The sequence below is a fragment of the Schistocerca americana genome, chromosome X (assembly GCF_021461395.2).
Source record: "Schistocerca americana isolate TAMUIC-IGC-003095 chromosome X, iqSchAmer2.1, whole genome shotgun sequence".
NCBI classification, from domain to species: domain Eukaryota; kingdom Metazoa; phylum Arthropoda; class Insecta; order Orthoptera; family Acrididae; genus Schistocerca; species Schistocerca americana.
In genome coordinates this window covers 594,424,770-594,432,470 of record NC_060130.1, presented here as the reverse complement: position 1 = coordinate 594,432,470, position 7,701 = coordinate 594,424,770, and positions in this window count along the sequence as shown.

The window sequence follows — 7,701 nt, the reverse complement described above, 5'->3', positions numbered from 1 at the left end:
GGATTGAGACAGATCATGGAGCAAAGCTTTACATCATAGTTTGAGAAGTGTGGAATGTCTCAATCAATAAGCAGAAGCTTCATTGCTTGCCAATGACAAAGTTTTACTAACATTGAAACTAGGATTTGCTTTTGAAATCATTATCCTACTAAAAATATAGGCTATATATTTCTTATTCATTCATAAAAAGTATGGGAGCTGGGAATGAAATAAAGCATAAATATTAGGTACTATATTCAGAATTTTAATCCAGCAAAAAAGCTTTTCTTGATCTGTTGTTATCCACTTTGTTGAACTGCTTGTTACAGGTATACAGAAAAATTATTACAATGTGACTTTTCAGTTAACTGCCTTTTTCAGAAGATTGTGGAATTTAAAAATAACAGAGTTCTATGTAAAAAATATTATATGAAATTGTAACAAAGTCCACATCATTGCTTGTTGAGAATGAAAGAAATGTCTCAGTCTCCTGACTGATACAAATGTAATACTATTTACCATTCCACATACATATGATTTATCACAGTGGTCTTGTATAAACCAGTAAAGTAGTCAAGCAAATAAACATAAGAAAATATGCAATCATTTATAAAATATGTCTTACTACAGATATAAACGTTGTGGGCTGTAGTTTCTGTACAACACGTGGGTTACATTTCAATGGATTAGGGGAGAGACTGCTAGAAAATTTAGTGCCCAATGAAGCAGTGAAAAACCAATAACGCCCACCTGCGAACACTACTATCTCTCATTTTTTGAGAGTAAACCACTGTTGGACTAGATCACCAAAAAATATAATTTGTAATGACACACAAGCAAAAACCATAACATACCACACAATGATAGTAATGTATTTCAATGTGACAAAAATGAGGCAATTCTATCTCTCATTATTATGTTGTCACTCGTGGAAACTTCATTGACAACACTGGCTCACACATATATAAAATTATAATTATCTGACTCCATCACACACCAGGAACAAATTTTCATAGATACACTGAATATGCTAGTACTAATAGTTTTAAGATACAGACATTACAAACATTTTGTAGCTGGTTATAACAACATAGACGTAACGGAAAAGGGAGAATGTGCATCATTTATTAATTACAATAAGGTTAAATTCCCAGTTTGCCTCAATGTAATGAGTGCTTTATACAATATGCCTCACACACTAGACCTCTGTGTACAAATATCAGTTACTGACCTTTAAAGAGTACCAGTTTTGTATAAGTTGTCCTGATTTTATTTTCATGCAATGCATCACTTATTCTCTTGGCTGCATGTTTTTGCCTTGTCAGGAGGTATCATGTGGCAATTGCTTTAATCAGCAGTATCATATGATTGTCCAAGGGATGCTGATTTTTCATGTGGTCTGCTAACTCCTTAAACACTGACTTGAATATGAATTCACTAAGCACCTCAGACACACATTTGGAAAACTGATTTTTCAAAGGAACTTTAGAATTACCTGTAGTATAGCACCTGAACACTTTTTCTGCACACACACAGATGTCAACAACATCATTCGATGGTAAAACCCACCATATCCTACTCTTTCTATGAATGAGAGAATAAGCAACATGGCTACCATCCCCCCTCAACACGGATAAACATGGTTAACATTTTAAGGTTTTCTCTAAGTGACACACCACAAATCCAGCTGTATATACTACAATATGGACTGCCACTTCAGAGAGATAAATTCCAGTAGCAAAGTAATCGTGGTCGTTGTCAGTTGTCGCTGCACTATTTTCCGTGCTTAGTAACTGCCACCGTTCCGAAGTGTTATTTATGTGATCTTCAACATCGGAACTGCTGAAAGTAAGAATGGGAATATCTTCCAAAGTTATACAATTCCCTCTTTCTGATCCACGGATCTCACTATGAATTAATAGCCTCTTGTATGCTGCAACAAACTGGCGAGCAGTGGGGTTGTTATTCCAACCACCACGACTTCGGATGGCACTAAAAAACATTTCCAAGTGGTCCTGAGAACATTTGTAAAAAGGCAGAAACTTCAATAGAGGAGCATGAGTTTGTGTCCCCACTACTTTGCTATACATGTGTAAAACACTGGATATACACACCAGGAATCCAATAAACCCTGTCTTTCTATTTGAGTCAACAACTCTCATTGCTTGAGGATTTGGACCAACAGTGAGTTCCTTGATGTACCTCTGTGCCTTTAAAAGAAATCCCTCTACAGCACTAAAATTTGCTGTATTTAATGCCTGCTTGAAACCACTTTGTAAAAGTGTTCTGGAATTGCAGACATCAAAGAGACAGTTGAAAATGCGTATAAATTTTACTGTTGCAGATGCCTGTTCAAAACCTGGGAGTTTCATATCACAACAGTACTGTATGGCATCTGCCACAGAATTGATATGCAGCTGAGTAGCCAGTTTCACCTTCATTTTATTTTAAAAAAAATTAAGGTGACTGGCAGTGATCTTGTTGCCTATGTGGAGCCCTTCCTTGACCTGTAATTTATGTAACAGTTCCAAAAAGTGCCAAGAAATGACACCACCTTGCTCATCCCAAAGAAATTTTTTATCTCCTAAAGCGTTGCGCACAAGTTTCAACATATGTGGAGGGTCTAGGAAAAATGACATTTCATGATCATTCCCTTCAACTGAAAAAGTACTTTTCAAAGTTTCACAATTGACATTGCAGCCTAAACATCTAGCCATTGACAAATTGCTAGCTGAACCATCACATGTGAGCGAAACAACTTTCACACCACTTGAATTGGCAAGATCAATGCACTGTTTAACTATCACGGCTTTTTGCTCACCAGTTATACCAGCAGTCAGGAAATACCCAACTGGGAGCTTCCAAGAAGCATTAATAGCCACAAGCATGAGCACAAATGCTTCTTTGGCAATGGGCAAATTATCTGTGTCTACAGATGACCCCATGTCAACATAACCGTAGTAGCATGTACCATCAAATTCTACATGTTGCCTGATGGCAATTTCATCAACTACCAAGCTACATATAGTTGGAAACTTTGTTTCACGGTGACTAGCTTCTGCCATGATTACCTTAAACGCCTCGGATGTGAAGCCAGGTGCTCCATCCACACACTGGTACCACTTTGTTAATGTTCTGGGGTGTGGCAAACATGTATTAAAACAGGGCCTAACATAATTATACGCCCTGTGGGAATAAAAATGCAGTGTTAAGGCAAAGGAGCGCAGTTCTGGGCTGTATGACCTAGGTACAGCCTGTGCCCCAGCTTTCGCAGTTTGTCGCTGCAGCGAGTCTCTCTGCATTCCAGGTATACTTTCTAGTATGTTTAGTGAACTTCCATCCATAAGATGCTTGTCCTTCAGTACCTTAATGATAGCACTCAAAGAAGCCACTTTCTTCTTAAGTCGTCGCTTAGACTGCTGAAGAGTTTTAATTTGTTTTTTGTACTGATCAGTTTTTCTTATGAGGTGTTCACACTTCGTCTTCAGTTCCTCACTTTCAGAGGATGACTGACTACGTTCTGGTGGTCCTGCAGTGTACTCAGGAACAAGAGCAGGAACTTCTTCATCCTGCACTCTGCTGACAGCAGCCAAAACTGAAGATGGAAAGGAAGAGCTCTCCTTCCGCAATGGTTGCTTTCTCTTCTTGTCTCCCTAAATGAAATAAATGGATGGAAAACATTAAGAACTGTTTTTAACAGATGGTTGAAGGTGTTACAGTCTTTGTCATGAACAGCATGTTACAGCCCACTAATTACTCCTATTCTTAGTCCTTTCCAGAATTATAAATTCTATTTTTCCAGCAACTATTTATCTTGTTCATAAAATACTCATTACTCTAACAAAAACCGTTGTTGTGTTCAGCAGACAACTTGAAATGCCTCCCATGTGCGAAGCTACAATTAATACACACTTATTGGAAAAATATAAACTTTGAACAAGTAAAATATTTCTGCTGGGGTGTCTTGTTTAACTGTCACACTGTATCGCTATGGGTGCTGTCAGTTAACAAGTTACCGGTCCAACAGTTAATGATATAAAATTGTGTGTTATATCTAATTTTGCATTAGTGGTTGGTGCACATTCAATGTTCCACAGTTGTGGATAATGTTAACAAGAAGGTACTGCCAAAGCTTTTTAATCAATGATATCTTTCAACGGAGAATGTCAATGAATAGTGCATCAAACAAAAGAAATGTTCATTTTCTGTGCTTAACCCAAACACAGAGTTATATTTAACACAGCCCACGTGTTAATTATTGTGACTTCACTAAATAATTATACCAGACAAACTTGTTAGCTTCAGTAGTCTCATAATCTAAACAGCGAACCTGAATTTTCTTCTCAAATATTCTCTTGTGTGCAGAGGCTGATGCTCATCAAAAAGGAGTTTCATAAATTTGTTTCTACATGACAATGTGGAGAACCAGATTATCTCTTTATAACATACTGTGTCGCTGCAGAAACACTTCAGTGTTCCAGCACCTCCCCCTCTTAAATTCTATATACAGCATGAAATCATTCCTAGGCAAAAGCTATGTGTAAGGACCTAATCAGGTGGAAAGTGAAATTAATGTATTCAAATGACCTGAAGGAATCCTCCCAAAATCAACATATATAAGTAAAACTAGAGCTGTATCAATTACTCCTAAAACATAACTGCCATTAACTAGCAAAGACAGTGCAATAAAAATGTTGTACAACACAGTAGACCAGACAAAGCGAGATGTTCACAAACTACTGCCTTAAATATTCACATAACTGATATAATTTACTTCACACGTGTATTCCATTACTTTCGTAGTTAGAGCTAAATAATAGAAACTGAAAACTAAGTTAGCTATACCCTCCCTCCAAAGCCCCATAAATTCATTTTGTTTGTAATACGTACTGGGACATTTCAGTTACGTTACTCTACTGGGAAACATTGTTCATTACCACCAATATTTACTGAAATACGGTACATAGAATGGCAAATCTACACAGTGTACTGTTTAGGCCTATACTTTACGCCAGTTAATGTAGTGTTAGCTTTTAATTTGGTACATGATGAAGACAAAGTGAGTTACTCAACACTTCGATTATCGACGATACGTACGTATTATACTGAAATGTGAACTTGAAAACTAAGAATTTAATTCTTTGAATTAACATACCTTTTGCAAATGTTTTGGGTGTGTAGGGAAAACTGATGGTACAGCATTTTCTCGGAGCATTACTGTTGAAAGGGAAGTTCGGTCTATGTCCTCTTCTCGGAAATGCTGAGAACATATAGTGCTCCACTTAGACGCACGCCAATTCTTCCTCCTTACGGCATTCTCCCACAGAGCTTTCCGACTTTCAATTTTAGGAAATCTAAAATCATACAGGAGAAAAACACGCTATAGTACAAGTACCGATGTAGCAGACGTTCATTCACAATGAAGTTGTAAAATCACACTTAACGAGACAACTTACACATGAAATGTTATTCCCTTCGATTTCGCATCACAATCAGAACGATTCGTACATCCGAACACCACACAAGTCACCATAATAACGCAAAATCTTTCCAAAAGCGAGCGACAAGCCTATGCACACAAGCTTACAGCAGCAAAGTTTTGGTCAGACTGAGATGGCTACCCTCGGCTTCACATAGCTTCACAGCTGTGACGTGCTATTTGTCCTAAGGGAACTCTTAAGAGCCCGTAGTTCATGGGGTATCATTATTGGATGGTTTTTGTTCATTGGAGCTCTGGATGTAATCAGTGTGTGAGGTGCAATCCTATTTGCAAAAATATCTGTAGAGTTATGATGCAATTTGTTAGGTCCATCTAGTTTTTGAAGGAGAGAGTAGGCCTTCCTACTAGATATTTTTCCGTTTTGACCCATTTCTATCGCCGAGCATCGTCTAGGCTATGCAGCAGGTCCTCTGCAATCTCAGGGTCTCGACTCTCAAGGAATCTTTCATACTTGGTTTCACACTTTTTGTCCCAGCGTAGTAAATATTGTTTTCAGAACCCCCTTGAGACAGTGGCTTTTGCTGCACTTTTAACGGCACCTATGTATCTATCATAGTTACTGGCAGTTGAGTGGATCAATCCCAAGCATTTATCCAGTTTCTCCGCCTCAGGCGTTGTGTGGTTGTTAATAGTGGTATATTAGTTCCAATTTCGATCAGGACTGGACGGTGTTGGCTGTGAGGGAAGTCTTTTCAACACACGTCTTGTTGAACTTAATGGGTTTTGGTTTTTGCCAGATGTCTGTTTTATATTCCTTTCTCCAAACTGCTGACCAGTCTGTTCTTCAGTCCTTCAGGTTGTTACTGTCTACCCACTCAACAACAGCCACGCCCATTTCCATCAGCTGTTTTGCATTTCCGCAGAGGGTGGTGGCTATTAAAATCCTCCACATATATGGCTGGGTGTTCTAGATAGGGCGGGACTTCTTGAGGCCAGGTACTACTTGGTGGTTTATACACATTATTCACTGAGAGTTCTCCTGTCTTAGCAACAATTTCATGTAAGTCATCGTGCACTGTTACTGAGAACAGATGGGCATCTCCAATTGCAGACTGAGCATATGTGGCCATGGCATAGGCACGATGATATGTGGCGCCAACTAGAGTGTAATCTGGGATCTTGCCTCTCTGTTTAAGTTTATCTTAGTTTTCAGCGTGAGTTTCCTGAACTGCAACCAGATCGATGTTGTCATCACATAAAATCGTACTTAACACTTGGCATTTAGCCCTATTTATTCTTTCTATGTTAATCTGGCAAATCTTGATGATTCATCCAAAGGGCCTCGTCCATGGGCTATGAGAAGAGCCTTCTCTATAGTCAGGCACGTTGGTGTGTCTCATATCAGTGATAGTCGATGTACAAATAGCCAGGAGATCAAAGATCAAGATCGAGGATTGTTTGGCTGCCTAAAAGTGGCTGTTCTTTGGCACCACACAGTGGACTTGTGTAGCTTAGGTATGCTATGGACAGAAACACTTGTTGACCATTGGGTACAGCTAGCTTGTTGAATATGTACCACTTCAGAGAGTACGACTAACTACTGACCAGACCCATTAGCGAATTACTGACAGTGCCAGAGGATACATCAAGTGGATGCCTGAGCATGATTCCGTGTGAGAGTTTGCTTGTACCCTCAGACCCTCAGAAACTGTGCTTGAAACCGCTAGCAAATTTCAATTAATTTTTGCCAAGATCTATGGACATGACACTTGTCAACAGCAACTGGCATAATTAAGAAAATGTGTGCTGTACTTAACGAGCCTTTTCCCAATGTTCCTCCAGAAATAATAAAAATTTGCGTCAGAACAAGGACCTTTATTCTACTACACTGGCTGTTATCAAAAGAAAAGGCAAAGAAGGCAGTGGCTGCTCACCATCACAAAGCAAGGAAGCGACACTTGTCTTCGTTTTTGGGTACAAAGGAACAATATTTGCAGAAATTAAGTTATGTAGGAACCTAAATTAGTGACAGAAGTGAAGGTCCTCTGACAGTGTTTGTTTGACAGCTACCCAGCAAGATTCCAAGACTGACAGTGCCAAGATTTAACTTAATGCCTCCCTCACTACATCCCAGCAATGCTGGACAACAGGCGTGGTAAGTGAACTTGCTTATTTTCCAATAGAGTTAAGTTCTCAGTCTAAAGTACTTTTATATGAGTTAATATGAACAACTGGGATCGACATTCTCTTCCCACTTGGTTAAAAAATGATGAGGTTAGAGG